Source organism: Lepidochelys kempii, chromosome 2 (assembly GCF_965140265.1).
Source record: "Lepidochelys kempii isolate rLepKem1 chromosome 2, rLepKem1.hap2, whole genome shotgun sequence".
Lineage (NCBI taxonomy): Eukaryota > Metazoa > Chordata > Testudines > Cheloniidae > Lepidochelys > Lepidochelys kempii.
This window is the reverse complement of record NC_133257.1, coordinates 212,172,924-212,194,232: the sequence shown is the minus strand read 5'-3', so window position 1 is coordinate 212,194,232 and position 21,309 is coordinate 212,172,924.

Below are 21,309 nucleotides of genomic sequence, written 5' to 3'. Positions count from 1 at the left end.
CAGGACTACAGAATTAGTTGCATAGTATTTCAACACAGTTTTGAAGGTTTTATTATTTTTTTCTTCTGATTCTGGTATATTGGTAGCCTATTTTAGTTAGACACAAAGTAAGGCCCTGATCCTGCTAAGACCTTCACACATGTTTAACCTTATGCATGAGATCAGTCCCATTGACTTAAATGAAGCTACTGATGTGCACAAATCTTAGATGGAATTGGCCTAAATGGCTCTTGTGAAGTAGTAGGTTACATGACACATGAAGGGACTATTGAGCCAAATAGATGTCCTTACACATTTCTTCCTATGTTAAATTATCTCAAATGACTGTCTAAACTGACCAACCCAACAGATACAGTGAGTGGTAAACGATCAATTCTGGGTCATCATCCAACGCTGACTGGAAGAAAAAGCATGTGAAAAAATCAAGTATTTCCCACTTGGATGAGAAACAAAACTCATTGTTTCCATGTTAAACGAACAAACAAAAAAGCTGAGAAAATTGAGACTACAGTCAAGATCGATTTTCACAAGCAAAATATTCTTATTAGCCACCCAGCCCAAGACAAAATTGACGAAAAGCTGTTTCTACAATAAAAATTAGCTACTTTTTGAAACTCTGTTTTCAGATCAAGTATTATTTAGGAGTGAAAACAGAAGATTATGCTCTGCTCTTCTAGATGCATATTGACCTTCATAGTCACACATACTCTGACTTCCACCCAAAACCAGGGCAGATCCTTCAACACCTCACCATTTTTTAAGGAACAGGCCCCTGGTTTGGCCATGCCATCTTCTACTAACTAGATTTGGACGTGATTTTGTTGACCAAAAGATATAGTATATAGATTAGAGTATCCTGATAGGTATCCCTGCATTTACAGAGTAAAGGGATATGCTGATAGATCATATGGTTTTATACTGGAGCTCAAAATCCCTGAATGGATTCTTGAAATATCAAAAATGACCATGCAATACTGTTACCTAGCAGTGTAGCGTCTTTTATGAAAATTTCCAGAGAGATTTCTCTTTAATCTGCCTTGAAAATAAATTTTTAAAAGAGCTTCCTAACTGTTGATAATAGTCTCAACTTTCACTGTAATGAGCCCTCAGTTCTTAAAAAAAAGAAACGGTTTCAATTCTATACATGTGGAAAATACTGGCTCACGTTCCATGTCTATAGAAAATACTGACTACAGTTCTACACAGAAGAAAGATAACCTTTGAATGATTCTTGTAAAAATAAATAAAGGATAACAGCAAAAAGCAGAAGCTACCCCAAAAGCTCAGCTAACCACCAAACAAACATGAGCACCAATAGTCTGACTGACTATTACATTAGCAGAAGACAGACTCATTTAGAGATGGGCAAAACCAGGAATGATTACAACATTAGAGATCATCTAATTTTTAAACGTGTTGTGATGAACATCTAGGGAGGGAATGAGAAGAGGAAGGACTAGGGTTTTAGCGCAGCAATACAATTGTTCATATAGCGGGTGATTCTGTGGATACTAAAAAGGCAGGTCCCTACTATCAAGGATAGGAAGACAAAACAGAAGAACCAGCAACACCAATGAAATCATGGTCCATCCAGCACTGCTATTCAGATCAGGGCATGTGAAGAAGGCCACAGAGAAATACACAGATAGAGGGTCCCTGGACAGAACAAAAGACAAACATGGCTACCTAAATTTTCAGCTCACAGCTAATGAATCGAACAAAATTCCAGGATGGTGAAAGCAGGTCATGGGGGAAAAATCACCCATTTGGTAAAGGAAGCATACATTTTTTCAGGAATGTGCGATGTGATGGATGCCATCTCAAGCCCACCCTGCACTATCCATCTGAGCTTGCAGTACTCAGGAGTGAACAGGATTACATGACTGTTAAAGGTTACCTGAACACCAGTCACAATGTCTGCCAAATAGCCCATCAGTCCATAAACAGTCTTGTCTCTGATGTGAGCCCTAAAACAATATCAGACACATTTCCTAGCTTCAAGGACACTGGGAAGGAAGTCATCACCCGCAAGCAAAAATACACATGGCAGCAACCCAATGTGCTAAGATACAGATACAGTTGATGTAGTAGATCGAAGAATTCACTGCTCAAATGCCACAAGACAATCACCATACAGACCTTCACAGTGCACAGGTCTTCACTGGACTCACAAGTCCTTATCTGCATCCATAAGAAAGGTGGCCCCACAGGCAACGCTAATGATGGTTTGAAACAGAGACCTTGTCAGAAACAGGTATAGTACATTAAACACATGACTGTTTTATTGAGGAAATCACACAAGGGTCAAAATCAAAGATCACATATATCCTGATTTGCCAGGTCACATCAGCCACACAAAGGTACCACAGAACCGGCAACATAGAACACGTACACTTTGTGCAGGGCAATATAAACCCTGGCCTGTGATGGGATGTTAGATGGGGTGGGATCTGAGTTACTACAGAAAATTCTTTCCTGGGTATCTGGCTGGTGAATCTTGCCCATATGCTCAGGGTTTAGCTGATCACCATATTTGGGGTCGGGAAGGAATTTTCCTCCAGGGCAGATTGGAAGTGGCCCTGGAGGTTTTTCGCCTTCCTCTGTAGCATGGAGCACGGGTCACTTGCTGGAGGATCCTCTGCTCCTTGAAGTCTTTAAACCACGAGTTGGACTTCAATAGCTCAGACATAGGTGAGAGGTTTTTCACAGGAGTGGGTGGGTGAGATTCTGTGGCCTGCGTTGTGCGGGAGGTGGACTAGATATTATAATGGTCCTTTCTGACCTTAGTATCTATGAACCGTTGTGCCAAAGGTTAGCAGAATTAGCCTCAGCTATAAATCATACAAAACAAAAATTTTGACTTTTATATAGTGAGGACCACATCTTAATGGGCTAATGAGATTCTCTTGAATCTCCCTGCTCATTCCTGATAGAGCAACATTCTTGTGGGAACTACAGCAGTTGCTTTCTGCTGTATATAGGAATAGGTTTCATCATCATCATGTTCCTATTATGTCTCTGGCGTTTCGGGCATCTCTTTAAATATTTTATGAGCCCTCTAGTGGTGATTGCTGTGTTCTCTGCTTTAGAAGCCCCCAGAAACCAGCTAGAGCAGCAGTATGGATGTAGTTAGGCCTGTGTGTATTTAGTAAACAGTTATTTGGGATCCAACTGTGCTCCTGTGGTTCTTTCATATTCGTTTTGTTGCATAAAGAGCAAATAACACATCACTTACGTGGGAAGTATTATCAAAAAAGTCTTTGTATATTTTAACTGTGTTGAAACATTGCCTTAAAAAGTAATTAGCACACTCTCCCTACCTTTTGCTCTTCATTTAATCCCCAATCACACCTGTTCTGTTCCTCTCTTTGCTCCTACTTCCCTGTACCCACTTCTCTGCAGCCTCGCTCCCTTTCTCCACTTGGAGTAATCCCAGTGCAGTGGATGTTTCTGCAACATTATTAGTTATTTCAACAATGTGTCCTTTACAACAGTACTTCATATCAAATAGCACCATCCCAAATCAACTGTCTGCAGGATCATTGCAGCTTTGCTCTATGTCCTGCTAGGAAACTTCTTAATAAAATAGGAAAGGATAAACTAAAAACAGGAAAATAATTTCTCTGATGGTTTATTGCACTAGATGACCATCTGAGAAGCATGATTCCAAGCTGGGCTCCTATAGTATCTGTCAGTTCAGTCATAAAAAAAAGAGTTCTGCACATGGAGGACTTGTAGCAGTAGGCCCAACAGAAGCATTAGCACGGTGAATGTAATTATACATAAGGAGATACATGACTTTGAGACCAGAATGGACCACTATAACAATCATCAAGTCTAACCTCCTACATAAAGGCCATAGAATTTCACTCCCTACAATGGAAAGAAATATTCTCTTCTACGTAGCTGAACGCTATCTAGCCCAATAAACGGCAGCCGAACTAGAGCAAAGCTTTCAGGAAGACACTCAGACTCAGTGTAAGGACTTCAAGTGATGATGAATGGTTTAATTACACACACTGCTAAAAAGCTGCATCTTATTTCCAGTTTGTCTTTTTCCAACTTTATTATCTGAAGAAAAGCCTTGCCCCCAGGAATTTAAAAGGTACATGTGAAAGCACGTGTCTTTTCACATCCATGACTATGTACCATGCTCAGTGCCCATGTTTTCCGCAGTTCTCACACAAGTAAAGGAAAAAGTTTAAAACCAAATATAGGACCTTTTTCTTTTTCAAGGGCAGGCCAGCCAAGACACCCCACATCCAGCCTTTCTGAGTGGGAGCAGGATCCAGCTCTTGCATTGCTAGGATGCTTTGTCTCGTCATATTTATCAGGTCAATAATAAACTCATCCCGGGAGTTGAAAAAATATCAGTCCTAAGGCATGATTCCTCAGTAGAAAAAGTGTGTCCGACTTTTAGCCATGATCTTGGAAATAATGGACAATTTCCACATAATACAACACTTCCTTTGGGAGGCAGAGTTGTCCAGTGGTTAGAGCAAAAAAACAGCTGCTAGGGTTCCTTTCTTGGCTCTGCCATTGGTTCATTCCATGTCCTCTGGCAAGTCTTTTAATCTTTTTGTGCCTTTCCCATCTGTAAAATGGGGGTAATCCCTACCTCACCTGTGTGGTATGAAGCTGAAGAAATGTTTGTAACTCCCCCCAAGGTTCTCAGAAGAAAGACACTGTAATATGCTGTATTACTACTGCAAGGCTCACCTCAGGATTTCCCTTCCTTGCCAAGTTTCTGTGACCGAGTTCAGCAGATCACCAGGATAAATAAAATTTTAAAAGATGGGTCTGATCATGGTGCCCCATTATGTGGCAGCACAGTGGGGGTGAGGGGACTGGAGGCAGTAAGGAGCCTTTCCCTTCCATGTCCCACATTAGGGCAAGTTACAACTTGGAGGAGGGGAGTGGGTAGAACCATGACTCCATGCTTCCTTTCCCCACCACACCTGCAACCAACCCACCATGCACAAGCCAGCAGAATTTGCTGGCTACATAGAGGAGACTATGCAGCACCCTTAAACGGTGTCACGGATTGCTCGGCATACAGTGCAACTGGGGGCTTCAGGAGTGCGTGATGATCCCCCTTGCTTGGCACCCTCTTCCCCTAAATGACACAATCTAACAATATAACACAATATACTTTGCAATTCTAAAGTGCCTTTCATCATAGGATCTTAAAAGTGCTTAACAGATATTTTACAGTCCTCCTGTGAAGTAGGTATAATGATACCCATTTTACAGATGGGCCAGATGGGCCACAGAGAAGGCAAAATGACTTGGCCAACGCCACACAGAAAGATGAGTCTAGAACTAGGAACAGTATCCAGGAATCCTGACTCACCTGTCCTAACCACTAGAGAACACTGTCTTCCAAAAGAAATACAAAGATGCTCAAAATGTACACTTTCCCCTTTGCAAAACGCTGATACAGCAGTAAAGTAAAACAGGAAACCAGTCTATGACTGCAGTTTGTAATTAGTCCAGCTTTTGGCAGGATTATCTTTTGGCTTCTAAATATTGCTCTGGGAGGTTCGTGGTGCTCTTGGGATTTTGTTACAGTTTAACTATTTTCTTCCTGGCTAATTCATTTAATAGAGTGCAAACAGTGACACCTTAACACTACATTATCACTGTGCAAAGACACAGATCGGGGATGGGGGGAGGGAAGAATGCATGATCGTCTCATTTTATTCACTAAATATGGAAAGGATGCACTACATTGACACGGGACTGAGAAAAGAGTCTTACCACTGAAAGCCAATGACAGCCATTCTTCCTTCTTAATTTCCCACCATTGAGGACCTGATGCAGTGACCATTGCCATCAACAGGAATCTATGTAATGGGCATTGGATCAAACCCTAAACTAACTATTAGAAGTTTAGGCACCTGCTCTATATGAAGAAATATGAGTTAATTGTTTATGTATTAACAAATGTTCTAGGGAAGGCCTATTTATCTTAATGGAAGGAAAAGGGAACATATTTAAATCAAGAGAGAATAATATTAAACCAGAGAAAAGGAAATATATTTGTATGCAATGCAGAATTAACGTGTGGAACTCCATTTCATTACTAAAACAAGGGCTAGTTGCATGCATTATTTGAATATTTATGTAAATAGAAGTGTATATGTGAAGCATTTGAGAGGAAACCAGAGATCAGGATGGAAAAGCTTTCTATTTTTAACTCAAGTAGTGAACATCATCCCAGCTCTACAAAAATTCCATAGACAGGGCCAATTCAATTATTATAGGAATGAATTCACTCCCCCACCACCTGCCCCCAAGTGCTTCTGTAGTTTCAGATACAGGACCACTCTCTTCACAATTAGATGCTACCTTTAGAAAGGATAGTGTCCTGAACCCTACCAAGTCCTTGGGGCAGCATCTCTCTCCCATCTCTGGATCTTCAGGGATCTTGGGTGCCATTCATCCCTCATGCAGATGTTTCAGGGAAGAAGGTGCTCCCCGGAAAAAGCAACTGCCTTCTTTGGTCCCCCAAACGTGTTCTAGAAGCTCGCCCCCACATAGGGCTGCAGGAAAACAGTCACAGTCAAGGTTTAGCCCTGTAGTGGATAAGGGAGTGATGAGGAATAGAAAGTGCCTTACTGCTGAGCAGCTAGGGACCTTCTGTGGTAGCTCCCTAGTCACTACGTGCTCGAACAACTGTCAATAAACAAAAACTGTCAATAAACTGTCAGAACAGTTGCTAGGATACTTTCATGTTCACCTTACGAGGTGATGCTTCCCCCTAGTCAGTTCCTGAACAGTGGGAGTATGGCTGGTGTTAGAGAGACAGAGACAGAAACACAGAGAATGAATGGATCTTCATGGCTCCCTATAAATAGGGAAGAGATGGGACAGCTAAGTGTGGAGATACTAGATTTTTTTTCATGCTGGTCTGTGTCCTACATGAAGCAAAATCTGTGTGTGAACCAGCAGAGTTTCATCTGAGGTCAATCCCTGTTGACAGACCTCTGCTGGGTTCTGTTAGCACAGCCCATGACACCTGCACTATGAAGGATTCATGCATCCCTAGTACTAAATAGATTTCCACCATCTTCTCTGTTAGCTTTACTCGCATGCTTATATTACATCTTTCTAAAAGTTCTAGCTTATATACACAAAAATTACAGCTACCATACCATACCTATTACTTCCATATAGTTTCTAATGAACTGGTCTTCTCAGATGGTGAATTTGGAAAGAGAAAGTAAAGCACAAAAATAAACTGTCAAAATAAAACACTGACCAAACTATAAACAAACAAACAAAAAGAGCCAAGCATGACATACCCAAAAGGAGTGTAAATATCAGTCAGAACAACAATATGTTTATTAACTAGAAAGGTGAAAAATAGTTGAAATTGAGATGTGAGGATCATTAAATACTCACAAAAAGAACAGGAGTACTTGTGGCACCTTAGAAACTAACAAATTTATTTCAATTTCCCACAACCAATAGCTTTATTTACTCTCGAGAAGAAACATTATTGCTTAAAGTGATGATAAACAGTTCCCTCTTTTTTCAAAGGTTAGAAGCATTAGATTATGGAAATGAGAAGTCGGCTGTTATCCCACAAATCCAACATAACATAGGATCACCCATACGTTTTAACATAATCCAGTATGAACCTGGGTACTGTTATGCTACCAATCACAAAATATGGAAATCTTGTTTTAACATGTTTATTTGATATATTTTTATTTATTTATTATTTACAAAAATAAGAAAAGAAAGTGAGTACTTGCTTCCTGACCCAAATTCTTCTGCATAATTAGTAGATAATTTTATACTCAAAGTAGATTGGACACGTGAATTGGGACATTTCTAATATTAACAAGAACTAATCTGTATTTAGCCAAGTTTTAATTAGCTCTCTGATGCTGAAGGGCTAGTAATGTGACTTTTGTACACTATCATCAGGGAAAAGCACCAGTAGCCTTGATTACATAGAAGAACAAATTACTATTTAAATTGCAATATGGTCCAGACACCTCAGTTAGATCAAAGTGCCATTGTACTAGACTCTGTATAAACAGATAGAAAGACACTATTAATATGCAAAGCCAAGGACTGTTCACATCTGGAGTTTTTGTTCAGCCTGTTTTAGAAAGAGGGTCCAGCTGCAAAGTTCAAATCCAAATTTTAAATTCCTCAAACTTTGGGGGGGGGGGAGGAGGAGTGGGACTAAAAGAGGAAGCAAAGGAGAGAGAAGGTGCTAGAAGAAACCCAAAATGGCTTATAGTAAAAGCAAAGGATAACTCTCTCATTTAAAAGGTCAACAGGATTTCCTTAGTTACCTCATGTGCTCACAAAAAACCACTGATAGAACCTTCAGCTGTCAAACAATAACCACAGAACTCTGTGGCACCTCAAAAAGTAGGGGGAAATATATTGAAAGAATAAGACTTCTGCTTAACAGAAGTAACCTATTTACTTTGAATCTAGTTCAAAAATATGAACGGAGAAATGTTTCTTCATACTTTTGGAAAGCAGCAGATTGTGGGGATTAATTAGCACAATAATTAAAAATTAGATATCCACTTTAAAGTATTTTCCTGTTTTATCTCAGTCTTTCCAAAATTATTATTTTTTGTTCCAGCAGCTGCACTCACTATCACACTTTGTCACATCATCAGTCATACAGCTACCAACTGGACTCCCCGCAGCAGAAAGGGACACTTGTGAGTTTATATTACTGCCATAAATTTTGGGGCAGTAAATTTCTTAACAAATAATCCCATATTCTCCTGTATATACAGCACTCAAACTTGCTAATAAAAATGATCTCTGCTCAGGGATTTGTGGAATGCCTCCATCTTCAATCAAACTTGTGGACAAAAGTATCTTACAAAATATATTGGAAAGCTTGGGATTTGCAAGGGAAAACTCCACCTCGTGAGAAAAGCAGATTTTTATTATTAATAATTAGTTGTAGTATTTAAAATTCTACATGTTCACCAGGATCACGAGCCAAGGAAAACCTTAATTACAGTCAATGGAGAAAATTGAGCTTTTAAAAGTTGGTCTTTTGGGATTTGTAACACTTGAAGAACTTAAATTACAAAACAACAACTTATTTGTGGGATTTGCATTGTGAACTCTTTATCCCTTGGTCCATGCTTCTCCTTTTGGTATTGTATGTCTGATGATGCTTGAAATCAAAGCACTCTTTTATAATGAACTTTGCCATTCTTCCTTTCCTTGCTCTGGGCCCAATTCTCATTTACGCTAAGGCCCCTTAGTGCTGCTCTGGCAATGTAAAGGGGCCTGAGAATGGGAGTAATATTTGCTCCCAATTTAACAGCCCTTTAACCTGCAGTGTAAATGAGAATCAGACCATCTTTCTTTACAATTCTTTTAGATTATATAGAGCTTCAGGTCCTGCCTTCAGTGTCTTGCCAATTGATATATATTCCTCTTATATTTCCTCCCTCCCCGCACAAGCTAAACTGGATACTGGCATATGCAACAGTTGAATTTGACTGTCAGACTTTCTTTACTAGAATGCAATATTCTACTCACTGTTTTGGGACTGGGTGAATAGCAAGAAAAATCATTTGCAAACAGTTTAGTGATTTCTAAATAAAAGCCAGTCCCAACTCCCATAGCTGAGATTCGTTTAATAATTACAAAAATCATTTTATGATCAAAATAAATTAGTTTGTAACACAGAAGCAATTTGTAAAACTTAGGTCATCCACTCAAGGAGAAGAAACAGTACCATGTGACTTAGGTGACCAAAGACACAATCTGGCTATTGAATCATGAGTACCAAATTCCTGAAGGAATATCACAGCAAACAGTTCACAAGCAATCCACAGGCTGAAATGTATTGACAAAAAATGTTCACCAGACTGTTTGGAAGTGAGAACAAATTCATAAAATTGTGTTTTGTTTGTAGACAATTAATTAACAGAAAAAGAGCAAATTTGACTGGATAGATTCTTGGTTATGAATTAGAGGGGTAGCCGTGTTAGTCTGTATTCACAAAAACTGGCTGTCTCACTACAAATGCAAATTTTTCCTCTCTTGGTATTGACACCTCCTCATCAATTATTGGGAAGGGACCACATCCACCCTGACTGAACTGGCCTTGTCAATACTGGTTCTCCACTTGTAAGGTAACTCCCTTCTCTTCATGTGCCAATATATTTATGCCTATATCTGTAATTTTCACTCCATGCATCTGAAAAAGTGGGTTTTTTACCCACGAAAGCTTATGCCCAAATAAATCTGTTAGTCTTTAAGGTCCACCGGACTCCTTGCTGTTTTTTTGGTTATGAATTGTTCATCCAAGCGTACCATACTTTTAATTATTATTTAATGAGAATTGCTGATGTATTAGTACTGTACAAATGTAATAGGACACAGTCCTGCTTGCCCCACAAAGTCTAGAGTCTAATTCAGAAACAGATATTAGAGTATGGAGGCATATAACACACAAGGTGACAGAGATGATCAAAGCAGGCAGATCTTCTCACCCATGAGACACTGGGTTCCAAGAAAGAGTTTTGATGGAAGAGAATAAACTAGCTTGAGGCCTGATACAAAGCCTACTGAAGTAAATGGGAGTATTTTCATTTGACTTCAGTGGGCTTTGTGTCAGACCTTTGGTGCACAGGAGCAGAAAGGCAATTCCAAGTATACGGGTTTGTCTACACTAAAGCTGGAAGGTGTAAATTCCAGCTCAAGGAGACATACCCACACTAGCTCTGATTGAGCTAGCATGCTAAATATAGAAATGTAGCCACGGCAACCTGAGCAGCAGGAGGGGCTAGCTGCCTAAGTATGATTCTGTCCCAGTTCATAAATATGTACTTGGGATAGCTAGCCCTCCCACTGCTTGCACGGTGGCAGCTACACTTGTATTTTTAGCTTGGTAGTTAGATTGGAGCTAGTGCAGGAATGTCACCTTGAGCTGGAATTTACATCATTCAGCTCTAGTGTAGACATATCCTAAGAGGCAACATGGACAAACAAAGAGGAGGGTGAGAGCAGAATATAACAGGAACAATTGGGAGGGAGGTCTTGCCAGAATAAAAAGAACAAACAGCATATCTAGTAGAGCACTTGACTGGGAACCAGGAGAGCCAAGTTCTATTCCCACCTTTACAGCAACTTGCTTTGTGATATCAGCAAATCACTTCACTTCTCTCTTTGCTTCTGTTTTCCCTCCCACCATTTGTCTGTCTTGTAAGTCTCCCGGGCAGGAACTGTTTCTTACTTTGTGTTTGCACAGTACTTCATACAATGAGAAACTGAGCTCAGATGGGGTTTCTAGGCAATACCATAATACAAGTAATAACAAGGAAGGGAGACCACAAATGTATTCCGGAGCAGAGTTACGTGGAGCCTTGAAGAGGAGGATGAAAAGCCTGAGCTTGATAACAAAGGCCAGGAGAAAGTAGAAGAGTTTTGAAGAGAGACATGACATGGCCTAAAGAATTGGGAAACAGTGATGAATTTGGCTGGATCCTTTTGGATGGAAACTCGACAGGGAAAGATCTGGGATGCCCACACACTCAAATGGGGAAAATCCTTACTCAGAAAAAATAGGATGCTATTGCACCTTCCTTATGATGCTACCCAGTGTCTGAAGTGAGTGATTCAGGACCTGATTCAGCAAGGGACTAAGAATATATCCAACTTGAAGTCAAGGGGGCTACTTGCATGTTTAGTTAGGTACTCAGCTTAGTACCTTGCTGAAACAGGGCCTTTCTGAGGATAGCAGCGAGTGCAGAGGCTATAGTATTATTGTGGAAAGCCTAGGGATAATCAAAATAGAAAAAAATGTGCAAGTACCTGCCCTTTGGTGCAACCTACTGTATTTCAGAGGCAAAAAAGTGTTCTTCAAAAACATCTTTCTGAGGTAGCAATTAAAGTGAAATGGATGACTTACAGGATCAGAAAAAAGAGAGCTGAATTTCACAACGAAAGCAAGCACCCCTCCTCAATATTCCTCACAATTTAAATAACAGCATTACCCTTTTTGGCTTGTCGTCATCAACCAAAAACACCGAGTCCTATGAGCTCAATGGACATCTCAAGTAGGGCTGGGCAGACGTCTTGACTAAACTTTTTTTCCAGAAAAAAAAATTAACGCAGGAAAAAAATGACACTGAAACATATTGTGAGTTGTGTGTCAATTTTGCCTACTTGCTTTAGTCAAAAACAAAAAGAAATAAAAAAATTCTGAAAACAATGAATCAATGTTCCATTCTGACATTTTTTAAATGAAGTGTTTTATTTGAATGGGGAGGGAAAAAAATAAGATTTTTATTTTAAAATTGTTGCATTCAAAACAAAATGTTTAATTGTGAGTTTAACAAAATGTTTTTGTAACGTAATTGGGCCAGCTGCCTTCCATGCTGGCCTAGGGCCAACCTACAGGCAGCCTACCTCAGTTTCCCTTCTTGCACTGTTCAAATAAAGCTGCCCTTCAGACTTTTTGCTAGTCAAAATACCCTCCTTGGGGACTACATTTATTAATATAACAAACTGCAAATAAAACTCAAAATCCCTAAACAATCTATTCCTAAATCCACACAACACAAGTTTTCTCTTCTTGCCTGGGGGTCTTTGCAGTCTCTCCCAGGCCTCCATACCTGCATCAACTCCCCCTGAAGAAGCCTATCCTCACTCTCTACAGACTGTAACAAGGCTTCCTAGTCTTTGCCCCTTTATTATAGCCACCTGCTGCCTTTATAGGGAATTACCTGATTGCACCCATGTGTGACTCATTCTGTAATCAGGGCCCTCATACACCTGAACAGCAAGTGGCCGTGCACAGCAGTGAGTCTCAAAACGCAGGTTAATAGACCCAGGCTCATGCTACAAATAGCTGCATAAACTACCTCCCTATGCTTCAGAGCCTGAGCCTACACAGCTATTTGCTAGAATTGTAGCATATGTCCTGCAAGCCCAAGTCCTCCAGTCTAGGCTTTCAGACTTACTGTAGCATGCTGCCAATCACTGTGTAGATGTACCTGAAGGGGTGAGTTATTACAATTGACCTGAAACATTTTTTTCATATTTTAATTTGCCACATTTTTAAAAAAAATAGTTTTGGTTTGACAATTTTTTAAAAGAAATATTTTAGAATGGCTAGCAAACTAAAAAAATCTTATTTGCTCAGCTCCAGTCTTGAGTAATATTACCAGGCAAATATCAGTACACTAAAGAGCTTGGGAGAGGGAGTTTTATTTTCTCTCTGTTTATAAGTTCCAGTGGATGCTTTGCTACATCTCTGCTCCTGAGTCTGTGCACTTCTGAGACACTGTAGACTTGTTGGTGTCCAGTGGTGGAAGGTTACTGAGCATTCCACAACATAGAATTTGAATTTGCTTTGTTACCTTGGGGAATTCAGCTGTGCTGGTAAATTACAGTTTAAGGATGCCTGGCATTTAATTTAAAAAGAAGTGAGTCATTGAAAATAAATCCCCCTTCTTGATTATTAGAAATAGAGTATGATTGTTTCCTGGTTGATTTCTAACCACTTAAACTATTTGAATCTGTGTTTTTAAGTCATTTGGTTAAATTCGAAATCTGTTCACACATATATCATTTGACATACACAGTACTTTAATAACACACATTGTCCAGTTCAATAACCTATTTTAATGTAAAGAGTGATTTTTTTTTTTTAGCAAGATTTAACTTTTCTAACTCATGCAGCATAGCCTAAAATAATAAATGTTGTAGTTTAAAAGAACACTATTAATTGGCAAAGGCAGTTCAAATAAACATGTACCATCAGAATAGGTGGAGAATTATTATTCATTTATTAATTTTTGTAAAAGAGGAAAATGCACCCTAATAAAAATTTAATTCGATGCTTTGTAAAAGTCTGAGTTTCTGTAATATGTACAGCACAACTCTTTTTAAAAAGGGAGTAAAAAATCAATAAAAATACATGAACATCTCTAATGTACTAGCGTCCTCTCTGTTCTGGCAAATGGAGAATTGTTACCTTACAGTCAAAGGATTCTACCAGAATGAGGGTAGCTTTTCTATTATTTGTAGGATATCTGATTGTGTGAGCAGTAGGAGCGGATGAAGTGGGCTGGGGTTGGATCCATGCTTATTGAAATCCAGTGACTGGTCCCCCCAAGTCATGAGTGCTGAGGATCTATGAATGCAGTGCTAGTCCTTAGGCTGGAGTGGCAGCTGTGGAAGGGTTATGCTGAAGCCCTATTATTTGCCCCTGGGTTATGGAGATAGATCCCATCTCACACACACCCCACAAATCCGAGTGAGGACACCCACAGGCTCAACAGGTTTCCTGTATTTCCTCCTCTGTGTGTGTGTTCCTTGCTCTTTCCTTTCTTTAAATCACTGAAATATAACGAAGAGATATGGTTCTTACAAAAAACAGCTTACAGCCTGATCCCGCAAACACTTAACTCATTCACATAGTCCTTATGACAGTAAAGCAGTCCCATTAACTTCATTGTAACTAAGTAAGGGTATGTGCAGTCAAGCTCTTATATTATTAAAACTGAAATAATTTTAATATCTAATTTATTGCTTATATTTTATGTGTACTTTTGGGGCAATGAAAACAGACCGCTTTTTTTTCTAATCAGTTTATACTCAATTTCACTTTCTGGTTCTCATGAGTTATCACTAAGGTATAATGTTTGGGTTGCAAACACTTGGTGGGAATATTTAAATCCCATGTAAGCATGATATATCACAGGAATACACTCATTAGAAAGACCTTTATTCTGAAATTCTCTTGTTCTTTTCTTGCCATTAGTAATTTGATATTCACAAATCTTTTACAACATAATTGTATTTTTCATTGTCTTTTTACAAAATGTATCCAAAAAGATTGCACTATGTTGAATAATAGCAGAGACTCAGAATGCTAAGTGGTTAGGAAAGACTTGTATATGTTTTCAGAAGGGATTTAAAAAGTCTAGTCTTTTAAGATATAGCTCTATAAATTCCTAGTGCAGTTTTAAAGTGGAAAAAAGAGAGAGAAAAGTTATAAAGGGAAAGTAGGTAGAAGAAAAACAGATTCCAGAAGAACCCTCTCTAAGTTTATACTGTCAACATGTTATAAAAACTAGAGTAAACCTTCTGGATCAGATAAATCAAAGAGGGATGTGTGTATTGTGCATGAGTATTAATGTATCATTTTAACCTGTTATTTGATTCTGTGAATGAAATCGGGTATGCTTACAGGGATTGAAATTTGTATTTAAGGAACTAAATACACTTAATTTTTTTTAAAATTGGTTTTTGCTCTCCCTGCACAGACATTTTTGGCAATGCACTTCTAAAAATCTTGGCACAAATATTTCAATTCCCTCCCAATACCTTAAGCCTAAAAATATTTTAAAAAACTTTCTGGGTGATGAAAATACTCACCTGGGGATCAATCCTCAAAAGGTCATGAACAGCAGTCAGTCCCGGGAGATAAAGGGATCTCTGTATGGGCACAACTGCATCACCTTACTTTCCTGCTGTCTTAAAACTCATATTTCTACCAAGTACCTAGACCACCTTAGGACAAACACTGTTAAGAATAACAGGAAACAAACTATGTTAAACCAAGCTCAACATCTATAACTAAAAACCTGTTTCATCAGTCATTATTTGACAAGCATACTTCACTAGTATTCATAAATTAAGGCTATGGGGCTAAATACTGTTTAAAAAAAAAAAAAAAAGCCTGAGGGTAGGAATTGTCCCTCCAACCCAGTGCCTTCCTGTGGAGTAGTTCCACGGCTGCTACTGTGACTCCGGGCCTGTAGGAGGGATTTAGGCCCTGATTCTGCATACGCAGTCACATGTGCTTAACCTTAAGTCAGAGCTACTGAATGTATCAGATTTTGTGGGATATTCCTCATTTTAGTTGCCTTGAACTGCCTTACCCATTGAGCTATCAAATCAGGGAAAGTTCCACAGACATGCATGAAAAAGACAGACAGACCTACTCTCAGAGCACTAAGCCGGGAGTCAGGTTTCTAGGAGTTCTGGCTTCAACTCTACTGCCTGCTGTTTATATTTCTGTGCACTTCAGAGTCCTTATTATTGAACAAAGCCTAATCTTTTACCCTAGAAGGCAGTCAAGTATAATTTCCCCATTTTACAAGTAAGTTAATTAAGAGGTTCTACAAGCCATTTTAGGCAGACCTGGGAATGAAACTCAGGTCTGTATTATGACAGATCCAAGTCTTCTATACTCAAGTGCATTGCTTCTCAGAATGAATGTGTCAAGTCTATAAGAACATAAGAATGACCTTTTGGGTCAGATCGAAGGTCTATCTAGCCCAGTGTCCTGCCTTCTGACAGTGGCCAGTGCCAGGTGCCCCAGAGGGAATGAACAGAACAGGTAATCATCAAGTGATCCAGCCCTGTCACTCATTCCCATCTTCTGGCAAACAGAGGTTAGGGACACCATTCCTGCCCATCCTGGCTAATAGCCATTAATGGACCTATCCTACATCTTTGGGCTTGTTTATCCTGTCTGTAAAACATTGTTCTGAACACTAGAATGTGCTCCTCTCTAGAACCAGGAAGAGGACTCAGGAATCCTGATCTCCCACATTCTACTGCTGTCTAACACATATGTAACCTCCTGTATCAATCTTTCCTCTGTAGTGGCTGGATCCTGAAGGATAATAGTCACTCCTTTAGCTCAAATGGTAAAGGTCTGTGCCTGGAATCTGAAGATGCTGGGTTCAAACACATACCATTAAAAATAAAAAAGTTGTATTTGATTGACACAGTGAGAAAACATCCTTAAAGGGGTTGTATACTAAAAAAACACCCCTGTATAATATATCAGTTATGGCATGATTCACAACAAAACACTGTTGTTCCACATTTTTATCATTTGTCACACATTTTGATTTCTTCTGTCACACAATGGAAAATTAGAAGGTGGAGAGGTGTGTTGTGTGTTAAGCACTTGAAGTCCCACTGAAGTAAGTGAGAAGAAGAAAACATATAGTTTTGAAAAGACTCTCTCCATGATCTACAAGACTTTGAAAAGAACCTAGCCAAGGTTTCATAAGACCCACTGAATGCAAGACTATACATTTTTGAAAGTTTTTGATAAAATCTATTGTAGGAGACCAGCCCAAGTGAGTATGTTCAAGAAAGATAACCCCTTTCATTAATGAGTCTTCATATAATTAATTCAGGCTCTTAGTGGTCTAGGACTGGGACATAACAAGCATGTTAGCTGAAATGGATATTATTAAAACATCTAGGCATTAGTAATCCACACTAGGAGACTATGGGTCTTTGTCTTCTTCTAGTGGCTGGTACACGTAAGAGGATAGGTGCCTACTACATGGTCAAGGCTCATGCTTTATCCCTGAAGGTCCCAGGTTCAAACTTTTCTGATGACCCAAATGATGGAGAAAGGGGCACCATGCTTTACACCAGTTTTACACTGATCTCAGAGTTGTACTGGCATAAAATTACAGTAATGCAGTAGTGAGTTAGACATTTAGATTTTTATGCTAATTACCAGCATTAATAAATATGCTTTCCTCATCTCACCTTCCTTTGTCTTTACTTTTGTCCCCTTCACCCAGTCTTCTCGGCTACGTAATATTGTAGCACATTATGAGAGTCTGACAAATGAAAAATAGGTCTATGAGATGCCATGGATTGGGCACAATGGATGTATATGCTCTAAGGCCCTGAGCTAACGCTTAAGCACATGCTAACTTTAAACATGCAATTATTTCAACTTAAGTCAATGGAAAGACTCACATATTTAAAGCTAAGCATCTGGTTTCATACTTTGCTGGATAGGGGCCTAAAAGTATAAAGCTATTAGTTAACTCCCTCACCTACCTCTGTAAACTCACTGCTCTTTATTGTAGTATATGCCTTCACTTCCCAAGCGCATGAAGCAAAAAGATCCACTATTGGAACCAGGTAACCCAAATTGGCATAACTAGTCTAACAGCTGCCAGTGAACCGACTATTAGAAGGCAATTAACCATATGTAACCAACGACTATATCTGACTTTGGGGCATCTGATGATTTTTTTTTTTTTATTTCTGTAGAAATGGTATATTTAATTCAATTGCCTGCCAACCCTCCCTTCCACCCTGAATGATCCTTAGTCCAAGTCAATGTATTATTTCTCTTATTTTCCTGTCTTTTTTTTTTTAACTGATCGCTTTTCTTTAGCAAAAGACTCATTGCCTTCCAAGAGTCACTGTCTGCAAGAAGGAAAGGAGCTCCCTCTAGTCACCAGCTTTCAGAACAGCACAGATACTCTGCCCCACAGCACTTTCCCTTAAAAGTGGGTTTATGTTTATGTAGCAGTAAAACTGTAATCTGAACATCAGTGACAAGTTTGCAGCATAGTTATTAAGCCTCTAAATTATTATCTTGGCTTTTTAGTGGGAAGGAAAAACAAATGTTTCTGAGGGCAGAGAGAATGCCATCCTGACACACACACAAAATATCAGCCACAATAATAAATTGAAAATAGAATAATTTTGGATGAAACCCTGATTCAGAAATATTTTTTTGTTTTTTGGGGAAAAGCCAACAGACCATAATAGGTTTGGGGAAAATTATCCTCAGATCAGAAAAAAAAAATTAGCTTGGAACAAAATTCAAAATATCCTTCTCATTTCAGATCACTAAACAAAGTTAGGAATAGAAAATATTTAGATTTCATGTTTTATTTGTATTCTCAATATTAACTTGCAGCGTTAAGTCTCACCATTCTTTGCCTGATATAGTAACCAATATACTTTTTTAATGTTGGTAGAAAGTCAACTTTGAATGCTACAGAGCAGACTAGAAAAAGCAGATCAACATTCCAAGTAAAACGATTCCAAAGTATATATTAGCTCTGCCAAACCAGTAGGACTGTAAAATAATCTCTATCAAGTGGTTGAAGCAGACATGGTGTAGACACCTCACAAACAAACCAGCAACCATCCTCCAGCACCACTCTGCTGAAGACTTTTCCCATAAACCACCATCAGAGGATATGAGGAAACTAGGGTGGAGTAAGTGATACTGAGATGGAAGAATGGAAGGTAGAGCAGAACAAAAATCAGAATAAGGTAATATTAAGGCAATAATAAGGAATAAAAAACCCAGAGTGATATAAAAGAGGGAAGAAAGTGGAGGATGATAAATGCCATTATAAAGCCTTAGACAGAATTAGAGGGGGGAATAAAAATGTTTGGTGTAATAAGGACAGCAAAATGCAAGACAAATCAAATGTGACATTAATTGTAGGCTTGCATGGTACTTTCGTAACTATGGAAAGATACTGAGTTGTGGGTTGCATATTATTTTCAGTATTTGTCTGGTGTTTTTGAAAAGTAAACTTCTTTTATTGTATCATATGATCAAACCAAATAAATTAATGTGAGAAAGGGGAGTTAAAATCTCAGTACAGTGGAAAATGCATATAAGTATTTGTGATCACAGGCACTTAGTCCATTTTCCACAGGATCTAGGCTTTCCTTAATAAAAAATCAAGAGCAGCTTTAATCTCTGTTTGGGACTCCACGGGGATCGTGCTGGGTATAGTGGGAAGGCACCGAATCAGTATATCCCCCCTGCTGTTCTAGCCAGACACTCTTTCCAGCCAATGATGACCACATTTTGGGGCTCTTCTGCCTGCCGGAGGGCTAGAACTGTTCAACATTTATTCATTCAAGAATCGCTTTCAATTAAAATAAAAAATGTACAGAAGATAAGGAATGGCACCACGCTGTTATGAAAGGGTGTTACAGTGGTAGTGCTCCCCCAGGGCTCAAGAGAGTCAAGTAACTTCACCTATCAGTGAATCATAGGGTTAGAAGGGACCACAAGGGCCATCTAGTCTAATCCCCTGCCAAGATGCAGGATTTGTTGTGTCTAAACCATCCATAACAGACGGCTATCCAGTCTTTTTTTGTAAACCTCCAGTGAAGAAGCTTCCCTAGGCAGCTTGTTCCATTATCCTACTTCTCTTACAATTAGGAAGTTTTTCATGAGATTTCATCTAAATCTATTATGCTGTAGTTTGAGCCCATTGCCTCTTGTCCTGCCCTCTGTGGCAAGAGGGAACAATGTTTCTCCATCCATTTTATGGCATCCTTTCAAGTATTTGAAGACTACAATCATGTCCCCCTTAATCTCCTCTTTTCCAGACTAAACATAACCCAGTTCCTTCAGTCTTTGCTTATATGGCTTGCATTCCACTGATCATCTTTGTCACTCACCTCTTGATCCCTTCCAGTTTCTCTACATTCTGTCTAGACGTTGGTGACCAAAACTGGACACAGTACTCCAACTGAGGCCTAACCAGCACCAAGTAGAGCAGTACTATCACCTCCCATGACTTGGATGCTATGCCTCTGTTAGTGCAACTTAAAATTGCGTTTTTATTTTTATTTATTTTTATTTTTTTTGCAACTGCACGGCATTGTTGACTCATATTGAGGTTGTGATCCACCACAACTCCCAGATCCTTCTCAACAGTGCTGCTGCCAAGCCAGTTGTCCCCCATTCTCTATTTGTGCATTTGGTATTTCTTCCCTAAGTGTAGCACCTTACCTTTGTCTTCATTGAATTTCATTTTGTTGTCTATAGGCCAGTTCTCCAATTTATCAAGATCCCTCTGAACTTTAGCTCTACCCTCCAAGGCTTTTGCAACCATCCCTAGCTTTGTGTCGTTTGCAGATTTGATCAGTCTGCTCTCTATACCTACATTCAGGTCATTAATAAAGATGTTAAACAACACTGGACCCAGAACAGATTCCTTTGGAACCCCACTTGAGACCTCCTTCCAATCTGACATCATTCCATTAATAGTTACTCTTTCTTTGTGGTTGTTTAACCTATTATGTTTCTACTTAATAGAAGTTCTGCCAAGCCCACATTTCTCCAGCTTACTTATCAGAATGTCATGTGGGACTGTGTTAAAAGCCTTGCTAAAGTCTAGGTATATTATGACTACTACATTTCCCCATCTACCAAACCAGTTACCTTGTCAAAGAAGGAAATCAAGCTGGTTTGGGTTTGGCATGATTTGTTCATAGTAAATCCATGCTGGTTGCTTGTGATCAGCCCTTCATCCTCCAGGTATTCACAAATTGAACGTTTTATATATTGCCCTAGTAGTTTCCCAGGTATCGAAGTCAGGCTAACTGGTCTATAGTTCCCCAGCTCCTCCTTTCCCCGCTTTTTAAATATGGGCACTATGTCGGCCCTTCTCCAATCTTCTGGGACCTCTCCTTTCATCCATGAATTTGCAAATATTATTGCCAGTGGTTCTGAGATTTCTTCAGTTAATTCCTTCACCA